Source organism: Triturus cristatus, chromosome 5_1, assembly GCF_964204655.1.
Source record: "Triturus cristatus chromosome 5_1, aTriCri1.1, whole genome shotgun sequence".
Classification (NCBI taxonomy): Eukaryota; Metazoa; Chordata; class Amphibia; order Caudata; family Salamandridae; genus Triturus; species Triturus cristatus.
In genome coordinates this window covers 237969984-237987633 of record NC_140587.1, presented here as the reverse complement: position 1 = coordinate 237987633, position 17650 = coordinate 237969984, and the positions used below count along the sequence as shown (strand labels likewise).

The 17650-nt window shown below is 45.2% G+C and overlaps 1 long non-coding RNA gene across 1 annotated transcript in view; it reads right to left on the bottom strand.

Annotated features, from left to right (window-relative positions):
• Window positions 1–14113: 14113 nt before the first annotated feature.
• Window positions 14114–17650, bottom strand: part of LOC146830680 (uncharacterized) — a 738680-nt gene continuing 735143 nt past the window's right edge. The window contains exon 4 of the long non-coding RNA XR_014961186.1: window positions 14114–14318. This is a non-coding gene — a long non-coding RNA (uncharacterized LOC146830680). The remainder of the gene's footprint in view (window positions 14319–17650) is intronic.

The window sequence follows — 17650 nt, the reverse complement described above, 5'->3', positions numbered from 1 at the left end:
GCGAGTGTTCTGAGACTCTCTTTTTTACTATCTCTAAATTCTCGCTAGATGACATTAGATAGGTCAGGAAATCCTTTTTCAGTTTAGTTTTTGGAATTTTAGCAATATTAGCTGGATTATAAAAACAATCTGCCAGTCCCAGTGACTCTAACTATTTTTTATGTAGCTGAGCCAGGGTATCTTCACCATGTGATCCAATTTAAAACAGTCTAAAATAATTGCACGATTAAGGGCTGGCTCTTCCTTCACCCAAATTGAGTGCCACAGTAAAGATGGTGCAATTTGTATACGAAAAGACAAAGGAATCAAACCAAGTTCACTATGGCATGTGGTGGCGGGAAGACTATTGGAGACTGTCAAAAAACGACTCATAAAGGTGTTCTCAGCTCTTTGGAGATGCACTGGATTACAGGAGCCCCACACTCCAGCTCCGTACAAAATAACAGAACACGAGCAAGCCTTATAGATGTTAATTATTGTGTTAATCGGTCTTGAGCCTAGCTTTTTTGTGAATCTAAATACCGCCTCCAGGTTTTGATTAAAACTACTGACCCTTGTTTCAACTAGATGGTGCCAGGTGCTTTACTGTTCGAGCGGGATACCAAGGTCTGAAAAAGTAGGGACATAGGACAGCTTTTCATTTTTGATAAAACTTGATTTTAAAATGGTGGGGGGTTTACCCACCATCATGGTGTAACATTTAGCTATATTAGTCCTTAATATTAGTCCTTATATTAGTCCTTAAACCCAATTTGTTCATGAAGTTGTTAAACCATGCTTCTGCAGGCCCACACTGCTTCTAGACATTAAGACACAGTCATCAGCATAAAGTAATGCTGGGAGATTTCTGGTACCTATCTTGGGGGCATCCACATTCCCATGATTAATGTAACTTTCTAAATCATTAAAATAGAGACAAAATAAAAAGCGGGGAAGGACACATCTTTGACCAACCCCACGATTCATTTTCATGGGAGCAGAGAGTTCCCCACCCACTCCATATCTGACCCTCCCAGTCACATCTTGATACATTTTGGGTAACAAATGGACTATGGATGGTTCAATGTCCAGATCCAGCATTTATTCCCATAGTCTCACTCTGCACCCAGTCAAAAGCTGTGGTAAGACCCATAAACCTGAGCTAGAGAGATCCGGGCTTGGCCATTGTATACTTGCTTAGGATGAGGTGCAGATTAAGACATTGTTTGATGGTTCCCAGGCCCCTCCTGAAGCCATATTGTACATCCGAAATCTTCCCGCTTTCGATTACCCAGGCCTCCAGCCGTTCTAATGTGACCCTGCCCATCAATTTACAAGTAGAGTCAATTAATGAGATGGGCCAATAACATTCTGGGTCCGACCTAACCCCATTTTTTGGAAAATGGGGACTATTATCACGGATCCCCATGATTTAGGAGGGCCCTGGGATGTAATGCAACTTAAAAGCAGAAGGAGCAATAGGGCAGGGTTGGACCAAAAAAATCAGCCGGGACGCCGTCAGGGCCAGGTACCTTATTCTTCACTGTTTGGTGTAATGCCCTTTGACTTCGTCAAGCATTGGTTGAACCAACTCTGATGTCCCATGATTCAAATTGGGACAATACTCACCATTGGCACTATATAGACTGGAGAAATGCTGTACCCACACATCAGGCATAATTGTGATATCAATACTGCTATAGTGGGAGCTCTGGAAGAAATCAGATTTGACAGTTTTCCAAAAGAGTCTGGGATCTTTGTTTTGACATGCTACATGCAGTTGTTCCCAGGCCTCTTTTCTTATATCTAGTTTACGTCTCCCTAAAGCCCATTTATATTCATTTCGAAGATGTTTTACCACTAAGTTGTTCCAGGGTTTTTTTTTCTGTGCGTTCACAAGTTTGTTATGAGATTATGAACAGTCACTGTTAAACCATTTACATTGCTTCTGGGGTCTTAATCTGTTGTCACTTCGTAGAGCAGCATTAATAGTCTCAATTATTATGGCAAAAGCCTTTAACATAGATGGAGGATTTGAACTATCTTTCAGGCACTCTAAAAGTTGCCTCATATTAGTGGTCAGAATCCATTGAAGGACGGAATCTGGATCAACGGTAGAACACTTTCGCAATAGTCCCTTATTTTTATTGTAAATTATGGGACATAGTTTAATTCTCCCAGGGGAATTGCCAGTTTGGGTCTCTAAATAAATGGCCAATGGATAGTAGTCACCGAAACAGACCTTGAGAATAGAAAAAGCCAGAGATTGAGGTTTGAAATATTCAGAAAGAGCAATGAAATCAATTAGAGTGCCTTGATCTTTGCCCGTAAAAGAATCAAGGTCTGGGCCTAATGGTTGAATAAGATCTACTATCAGAAAAAGAGAAAATTTTGAAAGCAGCAAATTAAAAATATTCCCACAAGGGTTATGATGAAAATGGCAACCGCCATCCCTAGCCCCATTGAATAAGCAATATACAGACTGCTTTGATGAGGGACAATTAAAATCACTCCCCCAGAGAACGATTACATTTGTATTTATCGCCTGTATGTGTCTGCTTAATGAGTTCTCTAAGTCTTCGGCAATGACAATATTGTTTAGAACAAAATTATTATGATAAAAATTAACAACGACCAGCGTCAAATTCTGTCTAAAAAGAATAATAATAATTTGGAAATGTGGTGGATGGAGCTGGGTCTTGCCTACTCTGTCTGATAGTGTTGTCGCTAACAAAGTTAATAGGCCACCCTTGGAATGGCCGCCTGGAGCTCCATTAGACGGAGTATGTATGGCGGCATAACCGTTAATATAAGCTGTCTCTATCATACAGGTTTCTTGGAGGCATATAATACTATAATCTTTTATAAAAATCAAGCCATTGTTTAGATTTCAGCTTGTTTGACAAGCCAGCAATATTCCAAAATAGGCTACCAAGAACAGTTGTGTTAATATGACTGAGAGGTGCTCCCTCGTTAATTGTGTGAGCAATTATCTCACAGTCACCCTGGAATTTCTTGGCTATGTTAGGAGACTACGAAAATTGGGCCTGCTCAGCTGGTGGGATATTATCAGATTCCATCAATGCTATCCTTGCTGAATCAGGGAGGACAGGGCTGCTTACATGAGCAAGATAATTTAGTACTAGTTTTAGAAACCTGCCGGTACAACCCTCGGCATTTGTCTTGTCTAATTCACAGTTAATAGTCAAGGCAGTTCCCTGCGCCCTGTAATGCAGTCAATCCACATAGCAAGAGGGGAGAAATGATTAAAAGTTGGAATAGCAAAATTATGCACAGCATTGCAAGTTGTATGATGTGACCACTGCTCTATGACTAAATTTGGTTTATAAAAATTTCCAAGGGGTACCACCTCAATAGGGCACTGGCGTTACTACTCCAGAAAAGCCTATCCATGAGGGAGTGAACCAATTACCTGTTTTTAAAGTTGACAACAACTCAATCGCATAGATCCGTTTTAGGTTGTGTGCTCACCCATGAAACTCTTTCAACATTATTTATATTCCGGAATAAGCCTTCGCTATTCGACCAGTCCGTGGCTTTTGCTAGCCAGTGTACAGTTTTGTTCTTTAACTGCGGCAAGTCTTCCTCCTTGTTGGGTGGCAAAGGTGGTACATTCTTAAGAACTATTACCATCGGAGTCACTTCAGGGGAATGTGAAGGATTTTTTCATGACATTTCCTTAGTTTAACATGGCGATTGACAGCAGGGTTAAAGGCTCCAGCATCGTTTACCCCATTTGAAATATTTGACTGGCCTCCAACTGGAACAGATGCTACATGTGTTTGAGATTGAGAAGGGCTAGATAAGGTATGATTGTTAATGGCCAAATAAGCTCTTGTGGGGGCAAAGTAGTGCAATGCAGAGACCAGAGACAAAGAGTCAAAGTCTGTTGCATTGTTAGACCCAGTAGTTAGGCTGGAGAGACTTGAGCAAATCAGAATTTTCAATGACATTTCAGTGCTATTAAGAATGCTTAAAAAAGGGTCAAGAAGAGATTTCACTACTGATTCAAGTGAACTGACGAACTGTGCATGCAACAGTAAATCTCCATTGTCTTTATTGTCTTTGAAGCCTGCGTCAGCTTCCAAGTCAGGAGCCCTTATGCACTTCCGCACAGTGGACGCCGATGTTTTCTCCGTGTTGCTGGTGGCAACACCTCTTTTTTTGTTATTCGATAATATTCACACTGCTCAATTTAAGATTACAAAAGCGTTTTAAATTGTTGCCTAAATTCTAAGGCCCAAATTTATGAAACATTTACTCAACGCAGTGCAGCAACTTTAGATTGACAGGGAGAGAACAGAACAGTGCTTTCCTCTCTCACTGCGCTGGTACACTTTAGTTTGCTATGCGCTGACGCATGCACCCTTGCACCATAATACAAGGATGTGTGCGTTCTGTAAAGAATAGTTTTTGTACATGAAGGTGAAAGGGCCCGGGCCCATTAGTTCTAAATCTTTTCTAGAGACATACTCCAGTGGTTCTTTTTCACAGCATGAAAGTGTGAAGGGGAGAAAATCGTTAATATACAGTCAAATAGTCAATAATTCTTCTTACTGCATAATAATCCATGGATAACTATATAAGGTTAATTAATCTATTAAAAAGCCAAACATAACTGGAAATGGAGACACCCTCAACACGAGGGTAGAGAACTACAGAGGAATTAGCATGTAGCCACACCTACGCATGAACAAAACTATTAATTCAAGAAATAGGATACAGAAAATCAAGAAGCATGAGTCCAAATTTCCCGGCATCAAGGGTTGATGAGTAAAATGCATCAAAACTATCCCTACTCAAGCACTAAGATGACATCCCTATATAAGCATTTTCAATGAAAAGGGAAAGGTGTCAGTGTGTGGAGTCTTCAGTCTTCCTAAGAAGTCTCTCAACCATCAATGGGTCAAGTAGCATAAAGCCACTTTCGCAAGAGAAAGAGTTCGGTCTGAGATGCTCTCCTTCTGAAGGCAAGAAAGAAGTGGGCACTTTCTCTAATTCTAACAATCAGTTTTCCACAGGTAGAATTCCCATAGTGCACCTCGCTTATGCCAACAACTCTGGGTACAGTCCTGCACGTAGTTTTCCACAATGTTCTTCATGTGCAACCCTTGCTAAATGTTGTCCTTGGCTCCCAGGCCTTCTCCCGTGTGAAAACCAATGTCCTTCCCTCATCGACCCAAGTCAATCGATTGTAACTTCTTCTCTCCTTGCCTAGCTGCTAAAACAAAGACATTAATCTGTCTAAAAGAACTCTTCTTCACCTGCAAGTCAAAAAGTGAGAAAGAACAGATTCTACAGTGCACAAATGCTAATTCAATTAATTCTGAAGCAAGAGTTTTTCAGGGTCTTGCATTTCAGGCCTACAATTTCAGCTACCATAAGAATGTAATGCCTTAAGCATTACAAATTGGCATAACTCTATAGCATTTTCACAAGCAAATTTACCAAATTATAACATTTTCAATGTTAAACACATTTAGTATATAAGTGGAGCTAAATTCACAACACAAGTTTTTCATGTTACCGTTTTCTGCTAGTTACATCCATTTCCTACGTTAAGTCTCCATACTACTTGTCAATAACCTAAGTCATTTCACAATGCTAACACTTCATGTTAATATAATTGCACAACTATATGCAATTGCGCTCTACTCGTGATCATGATGCACCCCTAGAAATGAAATGAGATTTAAGCTCCGTCAGTTGCCACCTAAAATGACATTGAGTCATCATAAAACCTTCAAAACATCCCTGCAGAGTAGACTGATCTAAACAGATGTTCTACCTACTCTTCTCTGTCTGAACTCCTCGATTTGCTTCATATTCTCATAGTGACTGTCCTGAAGTCTTTCCATCCTTCTCTCTGTTTCCCTTAAGGATTTTTCCACTTGCCTTGCTCTTTGCCACTTATATGCCCTTATCATCCCTACCAAGACAATGATACAGATTATGAAAATCTGTATCGGTTTCAAGATGTATCCAAAGATTACACTTCCAGGTTTGCAATCTATTTTCCAACTGCACCAAATCCTTTTCTGAACTTATCCCAAACTCTTTCAGCTTCCCAGTCCTGTATTTCATGATGTTTATCAGTGATGTTATTAACCCTTTCAGTGCTCATGACGAGCTGGGCTCGTCATGGCACACAGTGGGCGTGTGCTCATGATGAGTCCAGCTCGTCATGACACATTGCCCTGGAAATCCCTCTCAGGAGGGCACCAGAGGGATTCCCTTTATTCCAAAAGAGCCTCAGAGCTGGGGAAGAGCTGCCCCAGCTCCCGAGGCCCCCCACTGGTCTCCCTGAAATGACGATTGGCGCGCACGTCGCGCTGACGTAATTTCAGTGAAACCAAAACTGAAATGAGCCAAGAGGCTCATTTCAGTTTTCCTTTCTACGTGCTCAGGGGGCTATCGCAGCCCCCTGAGCACGTAGAAAGACGGGAGGGGTATCGTTGTAAAGGGGAGAATCTCCCCTTTCCAACGGTAACCCTCCCCAGTGGATCCCTGCTTGGGGATTGACACAGGAGGGCGATCCCCAAGCAGGGATCCACCCACTAGACACCAGGGAGGGGGGAGCGGCCCCTTGGGCAAGCGCCTTTGCTCCCCACAATTTAATTTGGCACCATTTAGTCTTTTTGCCCCCCTGTGGGGGCAAAAAGCCCACTAGACACCAGGGATTTTTTTAGCAAGTAAAAATAAGGGTGGGAGCTGCCCAAAACAGGTATGCCCATGCCCCCACAACCCCACAATCATTACACTCTTTCTGCCCCCCCTGGGGGGGCAGATGGGGCATTGGCCCCTAATCTGCCCCCCCCCCAGGAGGGAGCAGAAAGCCCACTAGACACCAGGGATTTGTTTTTGTAATTTTTATTTTAGGGTGGGGGCTGTCCAAAATGAGCATGCCAATGCCCCCACCCACCCACCACCATTACAGCCTTTCTGCCGCCCTGGGGGGCAGATGGGGCATTGGCCCCTAATCTGCCCCTTCGGGGGCGGAAAGCCCACTTGACACCAGGGATTTTTTTTGCGCAATTTTATTTAGAGTGGGGGCTGCCGGAAACGGGCATGCCAATGTCCCCACCCCCCTGCAACCATTACAGCCTCCAATCTGCCCCCCAGAGGGGCAGAAAGACCACTAACCACCAGGGATTTTTTTTTGCGCAATTGTTTTTAGGGTGTGAACCGGGATGAACCCCCCTCCCACGATTCCCCCCCAGGGCGGCAGAAAGCCCACTAGGCTCCGACTTTTTTTTAGCAATGTGCCTACCTGTGGATTTTAGGCCCTAGCGCAGCTGGCATGTAGGGAAACCTAGCAAACCTGTCCATTTTTGAAAACTAGACACCCAGGGCAATCCAGGATGGGGTGACTTGACTGGCTCTCATCAGGTTCTGTTACCCACAATCCCTTGCAAACCTAAAACCTTGTAAAAAAACAACACATTTTCCTCACATTTCTGTGGTGGAAAGTTCTGGAATCTCCGTGGATCCTCAAAATTCCACGAACCCCGCATTCTCCAAAGTCTTCCGAGAAATATGGTACCTCACTTGCGTGGGTAGGCCTAGTGCCCGCAACAGAAAACGGCCCAAAATGCAATGTGGACACACCACATTTTCACAGTGAAAACTGACCCTTTTTTTGCAAAGTGCCTAGCTGTAGATTTTGAACCCTAGCTCTGCCGGCACCTAGGGAAACCTAGCAAACCAATACATTTTTTAAAAGTAGACACCCAGGGGAATCCAGGATAGGGTGTCTTGACTGGCTTTCACCAGGTTCTGTTACCCAGAATCGCTTGCAAACCTAAAAATGTGTCCAAAAAAACACATTTTCCTTACATTTCTGTGGTGGAAATTTCTGGCATCTGCGTGGGTCCACAAAATTCCACCCACCCCACGTTCCCCAAAGTCTTCCGAGAAAAATGGTACTTCACTTGTGTGGGTCGACCTAGAGGTTTTCAGGGGATTCTGGGTAAGAAAACATTGGGGGATCCACGCCTGGAAAAGGAGCAGCCAACGAGATTTGTGCATTGGCTTTAATTCCAGGAACTCTCAGCAGAATCTTGACAATCAGCACCAAAGTCTCGGACCTCGCAACCCGATAAGTCCACACGGAAGAGGAGTATCTCTGACAAGGCACTCAAGCTCCCCTGGATCTTCTTGCACTGTCTGAGTTTGGCTCAGTCTCACTTAGATCGGATTCTGAAGATTCACTTATTAGTGCTAGTTCTTTTTCAGATACAAGTCTCAGGTTCCTTCTTCTCTGACTCATAGGCCAAGTTTCACCTGCAGCATCCTTCTTCCTCAACTGCACATGACCACTTATCATACCAGTCTCTTCATTTGAGTCAGACTCTCTGTGACTTGCAACGTTACAGTCTCCCTCAGCGTCTATACCTGGGTCTTGTGTGTAACTTGACCCCCCACAGATTGACTTGTGTATATACAGCCTCTTCAGGTACCTCTACTGCTTTTCTTTTCCCCTCCTGTGACGCCTCGTTCATGGCTGGAGTTTCTTCTGGTAGAGGAGCTGTTTCATCAGGCTGACCTAGAACTCGTGGGGTGTGAGAGACATGGACCCAATTCGGCACCTCGCCACACTTCAGAGCAGTTGTAGTCACCAATATCGCTTGATATGGCCCACGCAAACGAAAATAAAGACTCACATGCTTTCTGATGATGACCCAATCTCATGGGTTCATGTTGTGGCAGTGATACTTTGAGGTTGGTGCATTCGCTGCTCAAACCTGATGAGACACAGAACGAACCACATGAGCCAATCCTTTACAGTAGTCAAAGACCAAATCATCTGAGATGTTTACTAACGCGGTAACAGGCACGGCAGGCAAATGCATTGCTCTTCCCGCAAGTATCTCATGAGGCGATAACTCAGTTCTCCTCTCAGGAATGCTGTGCGGACTCATAAGCACTAAAAGTAAAGCATGAGGCCACTTCAATGATGTAAAAGCACACACTTTAGCCAACCTTCAAAGTATCGTTGATTTGCTCCACCATTTCTGATGCCTCTGGCCTGTAGCTACAATGTATTCTTTGATCCACATTCAATGCGGTGCACAGCAACTTCATAACTTCATTGTGGAAATGTGTACCTCATTCTGACTCCAATGTAGTTGGAAATCAGAATCTAGGAATGAGTTCCCTCAGCAACAACTTAGCTACCATGAGGCAATCACACCTTCTAGTCAGGTAGGCTTAGACCCATCGAGAAAAGATGCACACAACAACCTGAATGTATCTCGACCCATTGCACACCAACATCTCAACAAAATCCATTTGGATCTGATTAAAGGACCGCCTGATCTGCCAATGTGACTCAAGGAAACAAAAGTCTTCTTCCCAACATTCATTTGCTGACACGTGACACACCGATGACAAACAGCTTCCGCAATCACTCAAACCTTGGATTGAGCCAAGCCTCTCTGCCATTGGATGTAATAAGCAATCCGGTAATAATGTCCTACCATTAGCGCACACCCAAATGTCATCTTTACCTTTCTCATAACCTGCTCTGATCCAACCCACTTGTTCCTCCTCTATGACTTCCATTTGCAATCGCCTCACTTCGTCCTATGTGTCAGTAGCTGCTAGCATCAGGTTGAGTTTGGTCTTCTCTGTACTCTCGCCAGTATATTCCCCATTGAAAACACATGCATTAAGAGCACAGTAGCATGAGTCTGGAGAAATGCTCCCCACGATGAAGGAAGCTTTGATAGTCATTATTTTGAAACCGGGCAAGCCACCAAATGAGTGTTCTTCATTTCGGCCATTATCGATATTGATTGTCGATACCAAAATTTACGCTAAAGTACTTGCTAACCATCTCCCCCCTCTCGTGCTGACGCTAGCTTGCACGTAGCAAGCAGAATTTGTTCCAGGGTGCAATCTGACACAAAATCTCTGGACCTTTTTTGGCACAGTACAACATACTAATTCAGAAGTCAAGGCGGCTGCAGTCTTTTTAGATGCAGAGAAAGCCTTTGACTCTGTGAAGTGGTCATTTATGTACCAGGTACTGAGTCGTATTGGTGTGGGTGAACTATTTCTTAATTTGGTGAGAGTCCTATACAATTCTCCTTCGGCAAGGGTAAGATATAGATACATGGTCACTGCCCCTATCACAATATCTAGAGGTACCAGGCAGGGTTGCCCGTTGTCTCCTCTCCTTTATGCAATAGTGGCAGAACCCCTGGCCTGTGCTCTTAGAGAATACCATGGTTGGCGGGTAATTCATTTCCCTAACTATAACTTAATAATGTCATCATATGCAGATGACATGCTTTTATATATAAGACACCCTGAAACCAACCTGCCACCTGTACTTAGAGAGGTTGTCCGGTTTGGGGAATTTTCTGGCTTAAAGATATATTGGACGAAATCAATAATTTTTCCACTAACCAATATTACTGTTCCCTTTGAAATGAACTTTCCTCTGACCTGGTCAAATGAAACGGTGCGTTACTTGGGCATATGGATTCACACGGACCCCGAAACGATTATCAAAGAAAACTATGGTAGAGCAGTTGACGCTTTAGAGGAAGAGCTAGAAAGATGGATACGTCTTCCACTGTCTCTGATTGACTGTATATCGCTAATGAAAATGGTGGTACTGCCCCTGTTTTTGTTCCTGTTTTTAATATACCAACGGTCCTTTTCTAAAATCATAAGGACAATGCTGATAAAATTGGCACGGGCAGGGAAACAACCAGAGGTCCAATGGGCAGTACTCACCCTCCCCTATTCCCTGGGTAGATTGGGCACCCCGGATCCTGAACTTTATTATAGAGTGGCGCAATGCTCCCACGTTTATCATTGGCTACATCCCCAACTTGACCCCCCTCATTTAAACATAGAGAAGCTAGCTGCATCTCCCGACATACTTCCGAACAGGCTATTTCACACTGCGGATTGTAGAACTAGTATACTAGATTCGGTCAGTGTTACTATTCATGAGTGGCAAGATTTGGTAAAGAGGCAAGGCAGCAGTGACTATATTATATTACCTGAGATCCCCGCTAGAATGGTGTGGCTGGCTGCCCATTGTTAGGGAAAGGAAACTATCTCAGGCATTACAGTCTATAAATATAAGGAACATTGGAGACTTGTTTCATGACGGGTGTGTGCGCACTTGGGATGACACAGGAGCTGAAAAACAAAATGTTACACCATTAGTTTGTTTCCACTTCCATAGAGTTCGACACGCTTTACGAGAACTCCTTGGAGAAGACATGGCGTAGCCCACTGAGGTTACTCCTTTTTCATTGCTGATAAAAGCTGACTCACTCAGTGGGCTGGTATCTAGCATCTATGGTACAGTCCAAGACTATAGGAAAAACTTTTACACTACATCACGCCTGGAGTGGCAGGTGGACTTAGATATGGTTATAGATGATGACCAATGGAGTTACTGTTGCGAGGCAACATGGGGTATCTCTGTAAACGGTAGGCATAGGCTAGTCCATTTTAAATTCCTGCATAGAGTGTACTATACTCCTGCCAGATTGCACAGATATGGTCTGCGGGACTCGACGAAGTGTGACAGATGCAGAGCCTCCCCGGCGGACTTTATGCACACAACCTGTCTGTGCCCGGCATTGCTAAATTTTGGAACTTGGTTTTTCAGGAACTAGGTAGCATTGCAGAAACTCCTATAGCACCGGACCCACTCCTAGCATTACTGGGCTACTCGAAACAGATCAAGAAAGGCATTCACCGTATGGTAGAGATGGGGCTGTTGCTTGCAAAACGTAGAGTCGCAGTACACTGGGGACACGGCCCACTTTCTATGCTGATTGAATGGGCATGAGACATGCTCTATTGCAACACACAAACAGAGGTATACATCGAACTTCTCCCTCCTCAGAGTGGTCCCAAAAACGTGCGGGCCTTTATCAAAGTTATATAGCAGGAAAAGCACCCAATACCCCTGACTAGTTTATAGATACACATAAACGGCTTTGCAGGATGCAGAACGCACACTAATGTTCAGTAAAGATGACATGTGTACCATACCATGTGTACAAAACAGCATTGTTCCTAAGCATACTATGTACATTGTTTCTAAACATACTATGCACTAACATGGTCATATCTAGATGCACGAAGGTGTTGCAATCACTTTCTGCAACAATTGCCATGCCTTTGCAATTTGGCCAATCTGAGATGATAGAAAATAGGGATGTGTGTGCTCACTGTAAGCTGCAGGGTGAATTTAAACTGTAGGAGCTGCTACATTTGATGTTGTGAAAATAATATTGTTTCATGATGTTTGTGCTTGTTCCTAGTCACCCTTTGACTGACATCATTTTCTCTTTGCTTAAACAGACAACATGTACCCAGAGCAGTTGAGGAAGCACAGCCTAAGAAAGGAACGCTACTTCCACCTCCAATAAGTCTCTTAGGCTCACAGGGTGATGAGGAAGTGACATGAGAAGGAGAAGGCTCTGGGAAGTGGAAAGTCTTTCCTCTGAGACCACCAACATTGGACAAGTTAAGCACAGGCAAAGATGGACAGGCAGGCCAAGGTACCTCCAAGGCACTTGTACCCAGCACCTCCACCAGCATACCATTACAACCACCTGTCCCTGCACCTCAGCCCAGAGGATGGGATAGATCATTTGAGCTTGGAATATAAAAGGACCTGTTGGACTTAAAGTTGAGGGTGGCAGTGCTGGAGCACAAAATGGGTGAGTGCATGTGGCAGTCATGAAGGAAATAGTACACAGTGCAACACGTATTCATAAACGATTTCTCTGTGTGGGTACATCATGCAACATTCTTTGGAGAGATGGTGATATCAAAATATTAACCCAAATTGAAGGCTTCTGGACTTACACACTGATGCTGCCCCATACACACTCACAGTTACAGCATTTACTTGTCAGCCCAATTTTGTTTGCTTGCTTGTATCCATGAGTTGACCCGGCAACTGTGGTGTGACTTCATTCAGCATTAATATTGACTGCATGACACCTGTTGCACTTCAGGTTTGCAACGGTGAGTAACCACTTGCTGGTGAACACAGACATAGGGTTCACCAAATAGGTTTCACTCTCACTGTCTAGCATTGTTCCTGACTGCAAACAACACATGCCCTTTGGCAAGTAGTTTGTGTTTTTACCTCACAGAATGCACAATGGTCAACTTGGTCCAGACTCCAACAGACAGACAACACACAGGTAGTATTAAGTGCATTCATATACATGTGCAAATCATGGTGCAGCTCACAAGTACAGTTCATAGGACAACAAATCGAAAAGATGTTTTGAGCCAATGGATGTGCAGAGAGAGTCGAGGAGGGTGACATGTCATGGAATGTGGAGGAGAGGAGTTCTTCAGTGAGGAAGATGACCACAACGTCATTAGGGAGGAGAGGCCACATTGCCAACAAATAGTTAAGGTGAACAGAGTAAAAGCAAAATGTGGACAGTGGCAGATGATATTCCCTGGCATGTTCATAAGAACATGGCAAAGGGGAAACTGGGTATGTGGCACCATGAATGCTACCAGACACTTTTTCAGAAGAAAGAGGTGCAGTCCACATCTTCCTCCTCTGATGCATGCATTGTCTTCCGTGAGACAGATGTTGTAGGTGCAGCAGCTGAGGGAGTCACACACACACATCAGGGGTGAACAATGTGGATCCCGTGCCTACAGCAGCATTCATCTGTGCCAACACATGAGGCAGCACAGCAGGAAGGAGGATCTTCTGATTTTGCAAAACAGCAGCAACGTCGCATTGGAAAGCAGCCATAGCAGCAAAGTGGGAATCCTGCTTCCGGTCAATGGACATCCAATATGGTTCTCATTGCCGCCAGCTGGTTGGCCACCTCCATGGTGCCACTTTGGCAGGGCATTTGTTCATGCCTTCGCCTCATAGCATAAGGATTGTCAGTCAGGGACTGCTGGAGGCAACAGAGAGGAGAGTAGGTGCCTCTAGTGGCCATAGTGTTGTCCCTATTGGGACTGAGAAACCCACAGACTACCTCTAGGGTGACCACCATGGTCTCCATCCCCAACCATACCTGCTCTACCAACTTCGGCTGGACTTCTACCATAGTATGTTAGAAAGTAATCTGTGGCTCCTTGGAGTCCAGGGCTCAGGGTGGGTGGTGGTGCCTGTTGGCTGGTAGGCTGAGTTTGTGGAGCCCATGTACTGTTAACCCTCCCTGTGTCCAAAGATTGTGTCCTGATGGAGTTCAGGAGTTATTGGAGGGTGTCCTGGTCGATGGTTTACAGGTTTTCAATCCCATTATTGCTGAAGTCTGGGACAGCATGCCGGTCCGGAGGTGAGGGTTCATCCACTGCAATGAGATGGAGAAATGCTATTGATGATGTCTGTTAGATGTTGACATGGATAATTCAGTTGACAATCAAGCTGCAATACATTTCACATTCAGATCCTCATTGATGCGTAGGACACCTGTTACGCAAGGGTATGGATTGCAAATTGCACTGTAGTTCCCTTTCATATGACTGGATCTCAGCATTGTTCTCACTACCACTGTGTGCCCTCTCTGATGGGATGGGCCCTATCATACTAGTCAAATTACATTCACTAACATTCAACCCATTCCATCATGACCAGAGTTGCTTATCTACAGGGTGTCACACATCATTTTAATTAAGCCTGGGTGATGTTCGCATAGCAGGGCTACGTGGAGTGCCACTGAGTTGGCAACAAAGAAATGTGCATGCGCGGGCGTGCGCACATGCGCAGTTTTCTTATCAGTATTTCTAATGCCGAAGAAGAGGATAAGGGCAGCCCGTGGATGCAGTGGTTAAAAGGTAAGTCTTTTTAATTTGCTTTAATGTACTTTTAAGTTATATTATTAATGGGGTTGGAGGCGGGCGGCGAGCCAACTCCGCTCCGCTGTGGAGTGTGCTGAGTTTTGCCTACTCTTCGTTCTCCGCAGAACGCGGTATAGGCAAAACTCTGCACACTCCGCGGGCGGAGCGGAGTTCTCCGCCCACGGTTAATTTTAATCAGACCCATGCACTTGTATGTGTACAGGCCTCCTCTGACTGTTCTTAGTTTGGTCCTGGTAGCAGACTTACTGCCACACAGTGATGGGAACTAGAACATACATTGAATCTCATGTGCCACTGACACCAAGATTATGCGTGACCATATCAAATAGACTGACACGACACAGCGTTACAGAGTGAAATGGGTCAGGCAGCACCCCACTTGGTAGTAGCGCTGAGAATGTTGTCAAGTACCTACCCAATCTTCTAAGGGCCCATCCACCTTAGCCTCTGACCTTCCTGGACTTGTGTCCTTTGTGCTAACTAAGTAGTTCTACATATCCCTTGACAGTTCCCTGTATGACATCCTCCAACTTGTACATGTGGCACTGTAAGACAACTTTTGGCCATATTCCCTTCTGGCACATACTACATCTTCACCCAGGTCCACATGACACGTAGAATGTAGTACCACAATGGGCTGTTTTCTGTTATCTCTAACCAGCTGCTACACAAGTGTGACCCAGTCAGACACAGCAGTGCAGGCTTTTGTGAGGTTACATTACAGTACACATGTCCCTTCTCACCTCCATGCAATGCAAAGTCTCCCCAATCAGACAGAGTGGTAGTTCGACATGCAGAACAAGTACATACAATGTACTTGCACTACCAGGACCTCACAGGGGCCTAACACCATAATTTGTTTTGACACACATGGGACATATTGACAAGGACATTGCACCACCAGAACATCACTTCTTACAACGCTCCATTTGTACAGTGACCTGCTCAATGCCTACATGTCAGCGCTAAGCTGCTTTGCATGGGTTTACGCCACTTTGTAAATATCCAATTTGACACCATTTTCTGCATCAAAGGGGCGTGCAATGTGTTTTGCTGTAGGCGTTCCCAAGCAACACCCATTGCTGTTTGGCTCTGCCCCAGATTTACAAGTAATCATAAATTTGAGGCTTCACCTAAAACTAACGCCTTTCAAAAGGAGGCTTTGGAGCGGGCCAACGAGGTGAAATACTTTTATTTCTCCTAGGTGTTTGCTCCTAATATGTGTGCTGCAGAATGCAGCACACAGAGAAGGAGCAAAATGCCATTATTGATTGTTTATGTGAAGGTAGGGATGCACCGTATTCACAGGAATAGGTACCACCACTATGCTCACAGTTGCACCGCTGCTAAAAGAACAGGTTAGGAGTAGGAGAGGATTCGGAGCACCAGCACAGAGCACCAGCAGCGAGCAGAGGTAGCGAGGCAGCCCTTTTCTGCAGCGCTCCTCTAGCTACTCTAGCGCTCCTCTAGCCCTATCGACCCCGAGCAGTCTGAACGGGAGCGGGAGCAGGAGTGCTTGGAGTGCTTGGAGTCCCGCTGAATCACCTGATCTGGCCAGAGCCCCGAGCGCCCCCCTAGCGGCCTGAACGGGAGCAGGAGTGCTTCACCTGATCTGGCCGGAGCCGTCGTGCTTGCGGTGAGTGGCGAGTGCAGCGGCTGTAGCCGGAGCTGGAGCGAGGGCGGGTGCGGGAGCGGGTGTAGGCACAGCGGGAGAGTCTGTGCTGCACAGGGCGGTGGCGAGGCAGCCAAACAGCCAGTGTAGCCAGTGACCCGCTTGCGTGCCTTGCGCCCTCACTCGTCTTGCCTCTGGCTCCCCACACACCACCCCACAGGGGGCTCGTGGCTATAACCACTGTACACCTAAGCCCCAGCAGTGCCTACAGAGACAGAGAAGAGGCCAACGGTCGACGGCAGAGGACGTGCTACAGTAGTGCAGTAGTGCAGCAGTGGGGTTGCATTATCGCACCAAGTAGACGGGGGCAACCTCTGTGGCAACAACGAGGTGCAGCAAGAAGCGTGGTCAAGAGCCACTCAGGACAACGCACAGGAGAGAGCACAACGGAGCACAAGTCACAAAAGTCATTGTATAACTTGCACGTGCACTCTGCCCTGGTCCTCACAGTCAGTTGGTCTGTTTGCCCAGCACAAGCTGGGACTTAGCCAGAACCAAGTCGGGATTAATTTGAGACTATAACAGGTGGTTGCTGAGCGCAGAAGCACCACTGTACAACAGTAAATACTGTTAAGCCTCAATTCAGAAGTTGAAAACCAAAATCTTGTAATCACAGCCAGCCACCCACGAAGGATGAGATCGGGAAAAGTCAGGCGGACCCCAAAGCAACCTTAAAAAACCCAAAAGGCGAGGAAAATTTCTAGTGCCAACCAAGGGGACAAAAACAAAAAACTAAATACAACCCAGACAAAAAAAGGAAAAACAACAACCTTACAGAGCCCACTAATCTCTCCAATCGCAACCCTATTCAGGAACCAGGAGGGGAGAGGCAAAACAGAAGTAAACAAGGACTTTTTTCTGAAAAACCCTGGGACCACACTTTTTTCGACTCCACGAGCCCTGCCAGGTCTGCCTGCCTCTCTAACTCCTCAAAGGGCGATCCAAAACAAAGGATCAGACTTCATTCCAACTGCTCAGGCATCCTTGGGACTAATAGTTCCCTTTTTGGAGCAAATAGACCCAAGTGGCCAAGTCCCAAATCAGGACTCTCGTAAAAATAAATATAAAAAACAGCCATACAAGAAAATGGGAGAGAACAACCTGATGAAAGTAATTATCTCAGCAGGGGTTGGCAGAGGGGAAATAACATCA